Consider the following 16,290-nt stretch of genomic DNA (forward strand, 5'->3'; position numbering starts at 1 on the left):
TGCCTGTTTGTAAAACAATGTCCTGTTACTTAAGTATATTTTTTAATAGGAAAAACTGGGTGTAAGCAAGAGTATCAAAGTGGTGTTCTGGTGCGTGCATTCAACTTCTGCAGCGTGTACTTCACAGGCACAGGTTCTTAGGACGTTGCCCCGCCGGACTGTCGTTCATATCGCGCCCACCTCCGGGTAACGCCGGTAATGCTGACCTAGCTCCATTATTTGTATTAATTTATTTAGCTAGCGGGGGAACGGCTGGGTAATGCAGTCTCAGCTGCTAGAGAGGAAGAGGCAAGACTCCGCCGGCGCCCACCATCAGAGCGTGACAACAAGCAGGACCGGAGGTTGGGAAAAAACACAGGGAAAGAATGAATGTGTGTATGGGGGAGCTCTGCTGGGGAAAGGGCAAGAGGCTGTGATCAGATTATCTGAGGTTTCAGAACTTTTATATAAAGACCAAGGAACCAAATGAAAACCCAACTCTTCCAGGAAGCCCTGGAAAGTTCAAAAGGACCTCGTTTGAGGGAGCGAGTCCCCGCAGCTCGCGCTCCCTCGCGCTTCCCCCAGGACAGGGGCCGCCCCAACCCGGGCGCGCTGAGCCCGGCCGCGCCCCTAGCCTCTTCTCTTTCTGCCTCCTCGGCCCGAAGGGAAGCACAGGCTCGAGCAGCATTCGGGGCTCATCCATCAGCCGCGGAGGCAAAGGGGGAGGAGAGAGGAGGCGGGAGGCGGGAGGCGGGAGGAGGAGTTTCTGGGCGGCCGAGAGCCCCCGGTGGGGCCGGCGGAGGAGTGCCCTTCCCCCCGCGCGCTGATTGCTGTGGCGTCTTGCCCGTCCCCGCCCGCGTGTGTGCGAGGGAGGGCGAGTGAGCCGGGTCGGCCCGATGGGGGTAATCGAGGGTTTCGGGGACGCCGAGCGGCACTTTCCTCTTCCCAGCGAGTGAAGGAGGGCAGTCGGCGGCTCTCGCGCCCCGGCCACTTTCCCTGCGCGATTCCCGGAGCTCCCTGCAGGAGGTGAGAGTCCCCAGCGGGTCCGGATGGCGTAGTTGTGCCGCGGCGCAGCAGCTGCCGGAGCTCGCCGCCGCCGAGCGCTGGGCGGGGAAACTTTCCGCCGCTTTCCTCCAACTTGCTGCGGGTGGATCTCCGCTGGACACACCGCCTCCGAGGTACGTGCCGGCCCAGCCCCGCGGCGCTGCAGCCCGCCCGGGCTGTGGGCTCTGCAGGCTGCGCGGGTGCCCGTCGGCGCGGCGCGGGCTGCCAGTGCCTACTTACCGGCCAGGGTCGCTCCAGCCGCCGGGACCTCCGGGCTTGGGAGGGCGGCGCTGGTGGGGCGGTGTTTACGCTTCGGGGAGCAAGCACCGATGGCCAGCGGTGTGTGGGCAGCGGCCGCACGGGGCAGGCAGTGCTCCCGGCGGTGCGCGGTGCTGGGGAGGAATTCTCCACGACCGCCCTCACTCTTCCTCTCCGCGGGTCCTTCTGACCCCTGCGGGGCGCGGCGGCCACTTCCCTCCGGGCGCGTGACAGCGTCGGTGGGAATGGTTTGTTGTGGGTTCGCAGTCTATTGCCGTGGCCCAGGCTGTGGCTCCCGGACTTGTGCACGGACGCGGTTTGCGTTCGCCGCTGGCCGCACCCTCAGAGTGCCTTGCGGGCTGCGCCGCAAGATGCAGCTCGGCGCCCCCCCCCCCCCCGCCCCGGTTTATTTTGAAGGCTCTCTTCGTGTATTCATTTGGTTAGGACAAACTTGGAAATCTTGGACTGTCGCTAGAAGAATCTGCTTGCAGACTTGATCTTATTAGGGCATTTGCCCCGCTTTGCAGAATCGCATAGTGTCGGGAGCGGACGTGTCAAGCATGAATTACCTTGGCAAAATAGAACTTAGTGGATTTGGTGTCCTCACGAAAAGCTGGAAGAAGAAAACCGTTCCATTTCCCTAGCTGTGAAGTGAGGATAGTAGTACTTGCCCCGTAAAGTGGCTGTGAGCATCTAATGATTTAATGTGTGTGAGGTGCTACAACAGTGCCTGGCACCGCGTAAGCACCGCACGGAGGTTAGCGCTGCTTGCCGCTAGCCCTGCCGTGGCAGGATAGGAGCGGCGAGGGCAGAGGATAGTAGGAGTGATAGGCTGTGCTGGGGAACCAGGCGTATTCTGAGTTTTATGTCCTTCCGAAGAAGTGAGCGGTTTGGGAGTAGTCTCCACAGGTAGTAAAAACACACGTCAAGACCGTTTCTTCTTCCTGAATGCAGAGTGCAAACAGTTACTTCAGTGTGAACTCAGTTGTTTCTTTTGGATAATGATAACAGCTAACGTTTTCTAAGCCTATACTGTGTGCACTTAATCCTCACAGCATCTCTATGGGAAAAGCACTATTAATAACCCTATTTTGAGGTCAGGAGTTATGGCAATCTTACAGATAAGACAGATAAGACACTAGAGGTTAAGTTACTTGTCCAAGATCATACACAACTTTCTGTTAGTTCTGACTCCAAAGCTAGCTTCCTCCCTCAGCGGAGGGCGGCAAGTGCAGGCCGGTTTGTGTGTACATAGATTTGTGTGCATAGTCCATGGATCTTCTCCTATCTTTCAGCTTTCTATTTGAGCTGAACGCATATCTCTTGAAACACACATAAGGTATCTGTGATGAATTTAGGTGATTTTACATACTTACGAGGGTGCCGAATTAAAGTTCCTCTGAAACTGGCCCCAAATAATTATAAATAGAACTCTGACTTACATTAATTAACATGGTTTTTTTTTTTTTTTTGTGACAGAGTCTCGCTCTGTCCCCAGGCTGCAGTGCAGTGGTGCGACCTCGGCTCACTGCAACCTCCACCCCCCGGGTTCAAGAGATTCTCCTGACTCAGCCTCCCGAGTAGCTGGGACTACAGGCGCGCGCTACCACGCCCAGCTAACTTTTGTATTTTTACTTTTGTATTTTTAGCAGAGACAGCGTTTCACCATGTTGGCCAGGATGGTCTCGATTTCTTGACCTCGTGATCCACCTGCCTCAGCCTCCCAAAGTGCTGGGATTACAGGTGTGAGCCACCACGCCCGGCCAACATGGATCTTTATTCTTAATTTCTTTTATTAATTCTCCAGACATTGTTGATCACCATTACTTGGCTTCCTTAGGAAACAGCTTGGGGTTGGCACAGGAGGCAGGGAAATAATTCTTACCCCCTTAAGGGCTATTAACATGAAATTGATTTCATGCCATTGTGTCAGTTAAAGGATGTTGCTCTATTTCTTGCTGTTCTTTGCTTTTGGCTTTATTTCTGCATTGTTTAGTGTTTCAAGGCTTGAGCCTTTTTTTTTTTGGCCCTTCAGTTTGTCATTTGCCAACTTTAATTTTTCCTGTTTTGATGGAATCTGACCGTTACACGGCAGCTTTGCCTAACAACTGTTGATTCAGCTCATGTTTTTAAATATAAAAATCACCAACATAGTTTTGAACCCCAGCACTTCAAAGGCAACCCCTGGGGAGTTCATTGTTAATTTTGAATATTAGTCAATAGGGGGAGCATAACACACTGCTGATATCTATAAGGCGCATAAACCCGTTTTTAGAGTATTAAACATATAGTTTGAAAGGGGAGGGCAAAATATCTAGCAAAATAACCAAGTTGCTTTTGGAGTTTATAATGAAGGACTAGATTTAATTTGAACTGATTAAGAATGACCTGGAGGACAGGGCCTGTATGTTGAATACATGTCAAGAACTCCATGGTGGCTGGACAGATAATAGATAAACACACATATAGTTTTTTTTTTTCAATTTGTTTCCTTAAGTGGTGTGTAGGCCAGGCACAGTGGCTCAAACCTGTAATTCCAACACTTTGGGAGGCTGAGGTAGGAGGATCACTTGAGCCAAGGAGTTCGAGACCAGCCTAGGTAATATAGTGAGACCCCATTTCTTTAAAAAGTGAAGTTTGTATGTAAACTAATTTTGTGTAGTTTGAATGATATTTCAGCTTATCTAGGAGAAATGGAAATCCAGAGGAATTTGTTATGAATCCTTTTGTAATGATCCTCGTTTGTCTTTTGCAGAAAACTGAATATAATGAATTCGTTCTCAGGGAGGTTGGTGTGTTCACAATCCTGTCATCATATTTCATTAACATCTTCTCAGTGCAAGACAATAGGGGATCAGTAATCCTAAATAACAGCAGTTCTATTACTGTGCATTCCTCAGAGGCTTACGTTAATATTCAAGTATAGTACTAGTTCAGATGTATCATATTTGATACTAGTATAGGAGTGATGTGTCTATGAATACTCATACTTGTAAATATAAACAATAAGAATAAATATGCTTGAAAAAATCAAACTTGACATTTATTTATTTATTTATTTATTGAGATGGAGTCTCTCGCTCTGTCGCCCAGGCGGGAGTGCAGTGGTGCAATCTCAGCTCACTGCAAGCTCCGCCTCCCAGGTTCACGCCATTCTCCTGCCTCAGCCTCCCCAGCAGCTGGGACTACAGGCACTCGCCACCATGCCCGGCCAATTTTTTTGTGTTTTTAGTAGAGACGGGGTTTCACCGTGTTAGCCAGGATGGTCTCGATCTCCTGACCTTGTGATCTGCCTGCCTCAGCCTCCTAAAGTGCTGGGATTACAGGCGTGAGCCACGGTGCCCGGCCAAACTTGACTTTTAAAAAAAGTTTTTGGCCAGGTGTGGTGGCTCACGCCTGTAATCCCAGCATGTTGGGAGGCCGAGGCAGGTGGATCACTTGAGGTCAGGAGTTCGAGACCAGCCTGGCCAACACAGCAAAACCTGATCTCTACAGAAAATACAACAATTTGCTGAGCGTGGTGGTGCACACCTGTAATCCCATCTACTCCAGAGGCTGAGGTGGGAGGATCCCTTGAGCCCAGGAGGTGGAGGTTTCAGTGAGCTGAGATCATGCCACTGCACTCCAGCCTGGGAGACAGCAAGGCTCTGTCTCAAAAAAAAAAAAAAAAGTTTTCAATTTTTGTCTGTAGTTTTGTAGGCCAGTTTCCTTTCTTGTTTCTTGCGTATTATGTAGTATTTTTAAAATTATTTATTTATTTGTGTATTTTTGAGACAAAGTTTTCACTCTGTCCCCCAGGCTGGAGTGCAGTGGAGCAATCTTGGCTCACGACAGCCTCCGCCTCCCGGGCTCAAGAGATTCTTCTGCCTCAGCCTCCCGCGTAGCTGAGACTACAGGCGCGTGCCACCATGCCTGACTAATTTTTTGTATTTTTAGTAGAGACGGGGTTTGACTGTTAGCCCGGCTGGTCTTGATCACCTGACCTCATGATCCACCCGCCTCGGCCTCCCAAAGTGCTGGGATTATAGGCGTGAGCCACTGCGCCCAGCCTCCTATTATGTAGTATTGATTTACCTTTATTTCATTTACCACGTTAGGGTCCCATGGATCCTATTTTAAAATAACTTTCAAAATTAGTCCAGACCCTTCTTTTTAAATCTTAGCGTTGTGTTTATGTGTGCGGAATTAGTGGGTTCTTGGTCTCACTGACTTCCAAGAATGAAGCCGTGGACCCGCGTGGTGAGTGTTACAGCTCTTAAGGTGGCGCGTCTGGAGTTTGTTCCTTCTGATGTTCGGATGTGTTCGGAGTTTCTTCCTTCTGGTGGGTTCGTGGTCTCGCTGGCTCAGGAGTGAAGCTGCAGACCTTCACGGTGAGTGTTACAGCTCATAAAAGCAGTGTGGACCCAAAGAGTGAGCAGTAGCAAGATTTATTGCAGAGAGCGAAAGAACAAAGCTTCCACAGTGTGGAAGGGGACCCGAACGAGTTGCCACTGCTGGCTCGGGTTGCCACTGCTGGCTCGGGCAGCCTGCTTTTATTCTCTTATCCGTAGGCCCCACCCACATCCTGCTGATTGGTAGAGCCGAGTGGTCTGTTTTGATATGGTGCTGATTGGTGCGTTTACAATCCCTGATCTAGACATAAAGGTTCTCCAGGTCCCCATCAGATCAGTTAGATACAGAGTATGGACGCAAAGGTTCTCCAAGGCCCCACCAGAGCAGCTAGATACAGAGTGTCGATTGGTGCATTCACAAACCTTGAGCTAGACACAGGGTGCTGATTGGTGTGTTTACAAACCTTGAGCTAGATACAGAGTGCCAATGGGTGTATTTACAATCCCTGAGCTAGACATAAATGTTCTCCAAGGCCCCACCAGAGTAGCTAGATACAGAGTGTCGATTGGTGCATTCACAGACCCTGAGCTAGACACAGGGTGCTGATTGGTGTATTTACAATCCCTAATCTAGACATAAAGGTTCTCCACATCTCCACCAGACTCAGGAGCCCAGTTGGCTTCACCTGGTGGATGCTGCACCGGGGCTGCAGGTGGAGCTGCCTGCCAGTCCCGCACCGTGCGCTTGCATTCCTCAGCCCTTGGGTAGTCGATGGGACTGGGCGCCGTGGAGCAGGGGGTGGCGCTCGTCGGGAAGGTTTGGGCTGCACAGGAGCCCACAGAGACAGGGGAAGGCTCAGGCATGGCGGGCTGCAGTCCCGAGGCCTGCCCCGTGGGAAGGCAGCTAAGGCCTGGCGAGAAATTGAGCGCAGCGCTGGTGGGCTGGCACTGCTGGGGGACCCAGTACACCCTCTGCAGCTGCTGGCCAGGGTGCTAAGTCCCTCATTGCCCGGGGTCGGCAGGGCCGGCCGGCTGCTCCAAGTGCGGGGCCTGCCAAGCCCACGCCCACCTGGAACTCCATCTGGCCCGCAAGCGTCGCACGCAGCCCGGGTTCCCACTCGCGCCTCTCCCTCCACACCTCCCTGCAAGCTGAGGGAGTGGGCTCCGGCCTTGGCCAGCCCAGAAAGGGGCTCCCACAGTGCAGCGGTGGGCTGAAGGGCTGCTCAAGTGCCGCCAAAGTGGGAGCCCAGGCAGAAGAGGCACTGAGAGCGAGTGAGGGCTGTGAGGACTGCCAGCACGCTGTCACCTCTCACTTATACTACAGAGTAGCATTTATTTAGGATCTCATTTAGTCTTCTATGCTTTGCTCTAGTTTACTCAAGTTATTCAACAAACACTTATAACCTCCTACTCCCTACTAGGCTATGGTTCCTGGTCTTGGAGCTTGGCAAATTAATTGTCCTTATTCAGTGCTCTGATGACTGGGGGCCAAAATGCCTTCAGGTTGCTTAGGGCTTTCTTAGAGAAAGCCTTTCGTTTGCTTGAAGAAAAGTGTTGTTCATTCTTTTTAAGACTCAAAGGAATTAATTTTTCTCTCTTGCATGCAAACTTGGTTGTGACTTGTAAAAGTCAGGTGAGTGCTTGTTTTTCTGAGGGCAGAATCTGAGCCTAAGAGCCCAGGGAACTCAACTGTCCTTTGAGTTTTAAGAAGGTGATCACTGCTGACTTCTTTAGTTTATAAGTGAAGACCAATTTCCTGGCTTCAAAAATCTGTGAAAGGTCCTGATTTTACATTTTGAGCTTAACAGACAGAACAGTTAGAGTTTAGACTGTGGCTGTGTAAGTAATAACTTTGCTGTAATATTTTGCCTGGATGATTCTGCTCTGTGGTCATTTTGAATTACCTCCGTTCTTGATAATTCATTTTGAAATGTCTTTTTGTGGTGCTTTCATTGCCGTTGGATAAAAATCGTAATTGTCAGATTTATTTTTTATTTTTATTTATATACTTATTCATATAAAAATATATATGTAAATATATGTAAAATCTCATATATAATCTAAAAATATATATTGTATAATATATTATATATATATAGAGAGAGAGAGAGACAGAGTCTCACTATGTTGCCCAGGCTGGTCTCGAACTCCTGGGCTCAAGTGATCCTCCTGCCTCATCTTCTCAAATTGTTGGGATTACAGGCGTGAGCCACTGCTCCTGGCTGTCAGATTTATTAGCTACTAAAGGACAGTCTTCTTTTTCAGTCTTAACAGTTATTTAAAAGTGATTTTATTGCCATTTCCATCAGTCTACTGGAGCATTTTTCTTATATTTTTATTTTTATTTTTCGTTTATTTATTTTTTGAGACGGAGTCTGGCTCTGTCACCCAGGGCGGAGTGCAGTGGCGCGATCTCGGCTCATTACAAGCTCCGCCTCGCGGGTTCACGCCATTCTCCTGCCTTAGCCTCCGGAGTAGCTGGGACTACAGGCGCCCGCCACCACGCCTGGCTAATTTTTGTATTTTTAATAGAGACGGGGTTTCACCGTGTTAGCCAGGATGGTCTCGATCTCTTGACCTCGTGATCCGCCCGTCTTGGCCTCCCAAAGTGTTGGGATTACAGGCGTCAGCCACCGCGCCCAGCCATATTTTTAAACTTATTTAAAACAATTGTAAATTTAAAAAATGTTAACTTTTTTGAAATTTGCATAACTTGAGTTAGATAAATGTTTTTAGGGGCCTTTAATGTAAAAGCAATCTTGTATTGCCACTAGGAATATAAACAATTTGGAATTTAAGAGTGAATCTAGGTTATATGAAAAACTAACCTTTAACACATAATAGTGAACCTTCAGCAGATTGAGTGAAGGCATTTCTGTAGGAAGAAAATTAAGTGTACCAAGAGCCATAGCAGTAAATTCTCTGATTCTACATCTTCAGAGTAACACTTGGAATGATAGCATTGTTTCTTTGCAGCATTTCATAAAACACAAGCTGTTGCTAATTTGTTCAGTTTCTAGTCAAGCTGAAATAAATCAACACAGCTTGGAAGGGCCTTACAAGAAGGATCTGGGTTCGTTTCCTGGGCTCTGTCCATTTCTAGATTTCTTATTTTATATCTTTTGAAATAGCACATTTGTTTGTTAACTGACATTGAGCTTTATTTTCTCTGCTTGCAAAGTCCTTGCTTAAGAATCAGCACAAATTTCCAAGCATTCTTCCTCCCCACTTGAATAATGATTTTGATGTCTTGCTCTCTCAACCAAAGTGTGTTTTTGAAACAACGTTAATATAAATTCTGCATGAGGCTACTCTCATTTGGAACTTATTCTTCATTTTTTATTCTTCAATTTTTCAGGCCAAAGATGAAGACTTAATAGGCTGACAACTGCTTATGAAGGATAGAGACCATATTTAAAATGGAAGGTCCGGAACAAGAACCCCAGAACCATGCCTTCAGGCCATCCTAATGTGCCCTGCTGAAGATAATTTTTTGGTGTGGGGGGCAGGGCAGGGAGCTTAATGTCTGGTTTTTGTGGTGGTGTTTCTTTTATGTTGAAATCTTCTTCCAGCCTGGGAAGAGGATTCAGTTATATGTAGAGCCTAGCAAAGTTGATTTTTAGACTTAGATTTTAATGGTTTTTTTTTTTTTTTTTTTTTTTGAGACAGAGTCTTGCTCTGTTGCTTAGGCTGGAGTGCAGTGGTGTGATCTTGGCTCACTGCAACCTCTGCCTCCTGTGTTCAAGCGATTATTGTGCCTCAGCCTTCCAAGTAACTGGGATTACAGGCGGGGGCCACCACATCTGGCTAATTTTATTTTTAGTAGAGACAGGGTTTCGCTATGTTGTCCAGGCTGGTCTCGAACTTCTGGCCTCAAGTGATCTGTCCCCCTCGGCCTCCCAAAGTGCAGGAATTACAGGCGTGAGCCACCATGCCCGCAAGCCCACTTTAATGTTAAACTGTTGCCAAGATAGTAATTTAGAATTAAGTCTGAAATTTTAGCTCTATCTTTACTTAAAAAATGGTTGTAAAGAAGCATATACTCTCTGGACATTGGGCTCCTAGTGAAGGGGGCCTTTGGAGTTGGGTGCTGTTTGCAGGAGGATGAAACACCTGCTTTTCTGTTCTTCCAGGCACATAATTCATTTCTCTGGTATATGCCGAAAGTCAGGTTTTTTGTGTAAAATTGCTGATGGATCATTTGTAAAAACACATTTAAGTTGATTAGTCCTTGAAAAATGATCTTTAGAAAATGATCTTTACAGATACTAGTCCTTGAGCTTTCCTGTGGATCAGATTGCCTTGGGCGAAAGTCTGCAGTTTCACAGGCATGACTCACTACATTTTATAGGTGAGAACATCAAATGGGCCAGGTGGAGGGTCTAGTAGAACTCTGGATTTCTTTTTAAATTTGTATCATACTATTTTGCTAATGGAAACTTGATGAATACTTAATTCCATCTGGCAAGTGAAAAGGGTCCCTTTTGGGAGTATTCGTTTTGTTAGCATTTTTAGTGATTTATTGTTTTGACAGTGTGATATTGGTCCTTGGATGCAAAAATACTCTGGAGACTATTTGGAAATTTCATTTTATAATTAACTAACTGTGTGATAATTGCTGGAGCAGAATGTGGCTTTTTTTTTTTTTTTTCTTTTCATTCTGGAAGGTTATTTGAGGTGAAAAACTTAGATTCTAATCACAAAGGCTTGTGTTCATGTGGGACCCTGAGTACTTTTGTAAGATACTCACTGTGTTGCTAAGAGTTATCTCTTTTATGGTTTTTTCTTTAAAACAAAACTCTTCTGAGTCTCCATAAAGAATAAGTATCTCATTTTGTTATATTAGATTTTGTGCAGTTGGCTGGCAAATTAAATTTAACTTTAAGGGAAAGCACCATTGACTCATTACATACATTTTGCATCATTGCAGTGTAAGGTCTTCCCTATGTGTGTGGGAGAAGTTTCTGATCTAAATGGGCATGTTTCCTATTGCTGGTCTATCTTTTAGCCAAAGCATTTCTGAATAGACATTCCTATTCATTTTCTTATTTTCGAGACTTTAGAGAGATTGTTACTTGTTATGTATTCATGATAAATCATCTGAATTCTGAAAAAAATACTTAATGCCAACAACCCATTTTGTAAAGATACTTGTCTTTGAGCTTTTAAGCTGTCATACTCATTATTTGTTACAATAGCTGTACAGCCATTGGATGTATCATGTTTTTGACACAGGAGCTAGGGGAAGGATGACCTACTTGTTGCATTTCACATTTTTCCATATTTATATCTTTTTTCAATTTGTGGCATCTTTGTTTCATTGTTAGAGTGGTTGTTCTCTAAGACGTTCCAGGTTTTAATTTCATTCACTGTGTGGGCTAAATAAGGAGCTTTCCTGTAGAACCAATTCTACTAAATTCCTGAAAATGTCAGTTAAAAATTAGCCAGGCATGGTGGTGTGTGCCTGTAGTCCCAGCTTCTCAGGAGGCTGAGGCAGGAGGATTGCTTGAGCCAGGAGGTCGAGGCTGCAGTGAGTCATGATCATACCACTGCACTCCAGCCTGGGTGACAGAATGAGACCTTGTGCCCACCCCCACCACAAAAAAAGAAAGAAAATGTGAAGAAAAAAGAAAATGCTTCCAAAAAGTATCCCATCTAGATACCATGCTGGTTAGGGCTTTTGGTCATGTTTGAATGGGAGATAGCTGAACACAGAGCAGGATTTCAATGGGTAGGGAGGCTAGGAAAAGGAGGAGGGGAGTGTCTAATTTGCTGGGAGAAAATCCACTTTTGCATAATAATAGGGGATTTAAGTATTTTCTTTGGAGTTAATGTATATTTCAAGTAGGTAGATAGGTAAGAGGTTTGCAAAAGAAATTTTGCTAAGGTTGAGGTTCTGTAGTTGGCAACTCTTATAACCCTGAAGATCCTGTTCTCTAAAGCCAGGAAAAAGCAGTCTGTTTCCAATTATGTATCACAAAAAATAGTGAAATTAAGCCAAGAAAAATGATCATTTGGGAGTTGGGTTGCTTTTTTTTGCAGAGGGTAAAGGAGAAAGGACTGTAGACACACATTTTAAAGAATCTGCTGGTTTTTCTGTTGGCTTTCAGATTTTTCTCAAATGCTCTGTATTGGAAATTAAGAATAATTTTAGGATTAAAGGCTTTTTCCTCCTTCGGCTTCTTTTTGTTTCTCAGAGAGCAAATAGAAGAGCATGTAGGCAGTTTTTGCTGACATGAAGGGGTTTGGGTTCAGTGTTCCGGGACCCAGCTTGTGTTTTGGTAAAGCCTTTTCCTGCCTGAATGGTCCCAGGTTATGGGCTCACAGCATCATACCTGGTAGTGGTGCTATGGTTTTTGTTATATGAATTTTTTACCATGCTTTGAACTGAAATGTAGTCCCTGCTGCCTAGCATTATTCTGCCGGAGGAGAAAACCAGGGATGTTAGTGTGGGAAAGGTATGGAGGTGCGAAGCCTAGCATTTGCATGATGTGTGGGTGACTATATTGTCCTCAGCACTTGTCAGAAGCAACTAGCCTTTCGGGATGCCTACTGCTAGTTTCAGGATTAGTGGTCCTGTGAGACCTAGGTGTTAACTAAGAAATCTCCTTTCCACTGCCAGAAGATCAGCCCCGGCAGGTCTTAGTTCCTGTTTCTCACACCTTACACCTCCACAGAGTGTTGAATAAGACTTTCCTGATGCTGCATAATCTTTGATAACTCTTAGTCTTGTCACTGAGGCTAATGTGTTTTAGCTCTTGGTGCTTTTCTTCTCACCTCCCATTTACTCTCCTACCTGCTGCTGGCTCCCACGCCCACCACACCACCGCCACACCCCCATGAGGTGCTAGAAGAGGTGCGAAGTACGGAGTGCAAAGTTGTATTTGCTGCTTTACTATCCTTTTTCCCCCATTTTTTTCTTGGTTTCCCTGAAACGAGTTCTCCTGGTTTTCCTCTTAAGTTCTGGATGTCTCTTCAGTCTTCCATTTCATTTCTTTTTCTTTTTTTTGAGACAGAGTCTCACTCTGTTGCCCAGGCTGGAGTGCATTGGCACAACGTTGGCTCACTGCAGTCTCCGCCTCCCGGGTTCAAGCAATTCTCCTGCCTCAGCTGCACACTTCCACCCCCCAAGTAGCTGGGATTACAGGTGTGCGCCACCACGCCCAGCTAATTTTTGTATTTTTAGTAGAGACAAGGTTTTGCCATGTTGGCCAGGCTGGTCTTGAACTCCTGACCTCAGGTGACCTACCTGCCTCAGCCTCCCAAAACGCTGGGATTACAGACGTGAGCCACAGTGCCCAGTCCAGTCTTCGTTTTCAATGCTTGATCCCTATGGGTTGACATTTTCCAAGGTTGCATTTTCCTTTCCTCCTCTTCCCTCCCCTCCTCTTTTCTTTTTTTTTTCTTTTTTTTTTTTTTTTTTTTTTTTGAGACGGAGTCTTGCTCTGTTGCCCAGGCTGGAGTGCAGTGGCGCAATCTCGGCTCACTGCAAGCTCCACCTCCCGGCTTCACGCCATTCTCTTGCCTCAGCCTCTCCGAGTAGCTGGGACTACGGGCGCCCGCCACCACGCCCAGCTAATTTTTTTTTATTTTTAGTAGAGACGGGATTTCACCGTAGTCTCTATCTTCTGACCTCGTGATCCGCCTGCCTCGGCCTCCCAAAGTGCTGGGATTACAAGCGTGAGCCATCGCACCCGGCCCCTCTTTTCTTTTTCTTGTCTTTTCAGTCTACATTGAGTTGCTTATATTTCTGTGCTTCAATATCAGCAGCTCCCCGTTTTTTCACACCCTATTTCCAACAGCCTATCGGACAGTGCCATCTGGTTGTTCTGTAGATTTTTCTGTTACAGTCCAAAAGCCACCATATTACTTCTCTGTGGTCCACAGCCTCCACAGTGTCACCTTCTGTATTTCCCATGTCCCTCCGTCTCTGGCGGGGGGCGGGGGGGGGGTTCCTGCTTACTTTTCCAGGCTCTCACTGCTGCCAGCTCCTCCAGTGGGGCTTTATGTGGCTCTTCCTGGCAGGTGCTTCTCTTGCTGACTCATGAGAATGTTTTTTTTCCTTCGGCAGATTCCCCAGAGCAGGATCGAGTCTTACCATCTTGGTATCCTAGGTGTGTAGCATGGGCCTGGTTTATAGATATATTGTCAAATGGAATTCTTCATTTCAGCCCACTTCAGTTATGGCTTTGGGGAAAGATCAGTCTTACAGTTGATATAAATTATAGCTATAGAAAAGACACAGGAAATCAACTCAGAATTATAGAGTTTAGGGTTAGAGTGGGGCTTAGAATAATCTTCCTTAAGTTTCTCTAAAGATGAGAACAACCAGAGAACAGTGTTTCCCTCCTTGCCCCTCTGCAGCCTAGTTCCCACCCAATAGCCAGAATGATTGTGATAAAACCTAAGTCAGATTCCTGCATTCCCTTGCTTAAAACACTCTAGGCTGGGCGCGGTGGCTCACGCCTGTAATCCTAGCACTTTGGGAGGCTGAGGCAGGTGGATCACAAAGTCAGGAGTTTGAGACCAGCCTAGCCAGCATAGTGAAACCCCGTCTCTACTAAAAAAAAAAATTAGCCTGGCATGGTGGTGGGTGCCTGTAATCCCAGCTACTCGGGAGGCTGAGGCAGGAGAATCGCTTGAACCCAGGAGGCGGAGGTTGTAGTGAGCCAAGATTGCACCACTGCACTCCAGCCTGGTGACAGAGTGAGACTCCGTCTCAAAAAAACTCAAAAAAAAATACTCTACTATTTATTCTTGTCTTTCTCAGAATAAAAGCCAGAATTCTTACTGTGTTCTGTAAAGCCCTGCACAACCAGCCCACCACTCTCATGCTGGTGACCCAGTTGACTTCCCTCTTGTGCTCTCTAGGCTGCTCACTCTGCTCCAGCTGCCGCACCTGACTGTTGGTCCCTGAGCATGCCAGATACTCTCTGTCTCAGGGCCTTTGCATGTGCTGTTTCCTTTGCCTGGAATGTTTTTCCCCAAATAGCTACAGAATTTGCTTCTGTTAGGTCCTTACTCAAAACAGACTAAACTAAACCAAAGCCCCACACACATAGTTTGTCTCTCCCTTTTCTGCTTTGTTTTCTTAGCATTGGTCTCTATATAATATATAATTATGTATCTTGTTTATAGGTCTCTATATAATATATAATTATGTATCTTGTTTATAGTCTTGTCTCCTTTAGCTAGAATGAAACCTCCATCAGGGCAGGGATTTTTATGTTTTGTTCTCTGTTGAATACCCACACCTGGAACAGTCCTGGCATGAAGCAGGTACTTGATAAACATTATTCAATGAATAAATGAATAAGAAGCATTTTATGGATTTCTCTTTTTTTGTGTGTGGCAGGGTCTCACTCTGTTACCCAGGCTGGAGTGCAGTGGCACAATCTTGGCTCACTGCAACCTCTGCCTCCCGGGTTCAAGCCATTCTCCTGCCTCAGCCTCCCAAGTAGCTGGGATTACAGGCACATGCCATCAGGCCCAGCCAATTTTTTTTGTATTTTTGGTAGAGACAGAGTTTCACCACGTTGGCCAGCCTGGTCTTGAATTTCTGATCTCAAGTGATCCACGATTACAGGCGTGAGCCACAGCGCCCAGCCCATTTTATGGATTTCTTATAGCCCCAGTTATAGGTGCACTCAAGGCATTAAAAAGGGAAAATTGGGCCGGGCGTGGTAGCTCAGGCCTGTAATCCCAACACTTTTGGAGACCAAGGACAGGAGTCTCGAGGACTCCTGTCACTTGAGGACAGGAGTTCAAGACCAGCCTGGCCAACATGGTAAAACCCCATCTTTACTAAAAAAAATACAAAAATTAGCTGGGCATGGTGGCAGGCACCTGTAATCCCAGCTACTCGGGAGGCAGAGGCAGGAGAATTGCTTGAACCTGGGAGGCAGAGGTTGCAGTGATCTGAGATAGTGCCACTGCAGTACAGCCTGGGAAACAGTGAGACTCCATCTCAAAAAAAAGGAAGGGAAAATTGGCCAGGTGTGATGGCTTACCCCTATAATCCCAGTGCTTTAGGAGGCTGAGGCAGGAGGATTATATGAGGCTAAGAATTCAAGATTAGCCTGGATAACATAGTGAGACCCCCATCTCCATAAAAAAATCCTAAAAAGTCAGCCGGGTGTGGTGGGGCACACCTGTAGTCCCTGCTTACAGGGTCTGTAGTTGAGGTGGGAGAATAGCTTGAGCCAAGGAGTTCGAGGCTGCAGTGAGCTATGATCATGCCACTGCACACCAGCCTGAGTGACAGAGTGAAACCCTATCCCCCCCTCCCACCACTCCCTCAAAAAAAGGGAAAACCATCAATCTCGGGGAAGGAGAATCTGATTTTTAAAAAGCCTCATTTAAGACTCGTTGGACTAGAACACTGACCTCATTTTCATGTCTGACTCGAAGCAGCACCTGTGGGTCCCCCCATCCTTACAAGTGGTTTGGGAAGACTCCCATTTTACCTCTAACAGGCATGGGCTTGTTGAGGTTTCTCTCTGCCTGTGGTTTGCCCTTTAACCCAGCAGGCTACAAAGATGAAAAGCAAACACAACATTAAAGAAAAGAGCTAGGGAAGAGGGCAGGGGGAAACAGGGCAGAATTTCCTTGCAGCCCTGACATCTTGCCTTGTTTCTGTGCCCATCCTCTTGTCTGGTTACACAGTCCCTTCCAGAGC

General features: G+C 46.6%; 1 protein-coding gene across 2 annotated transcripts in view; it reads left to right on the forward strand.

Annotated features, from left to right (window-relative positions):
• Window positions 1-870: 870 nt before the first annotated feature.
• TGFBR3 (transforming growth factor beta receptor 3) overlaps window positions 871-16,290 on the forward strand; it is a 209,672-nt gene continuing 194,252 nt past the window's right edge. For both annotated transcript variants that reach the window (XM_032155374.2, XM_032155376.2), the window contains exon 1: window positions 871-1,157. The gene's annotated coding sequence lies outside the window, so the exon portion shown is untranslated. The remainder of the gene's footprint in view (window positions 1,158-16,290) is intronic.

The sequence above is a fragment of the Hylobates moloch genome, unplaced genomic scaffold (assembly GCF_009828535.3).
Source record: "Hylobates moloch isolate HMO894 unplaced genomic scaffold, HMol_V3 SCAFFOLD_5, whole genome shotgun sequence".
NCBI lineage: Eukaryota > Metazoa > Chordata > Mammalia > Primates > Hylobatidae > Hylobates > Hylobates moloch.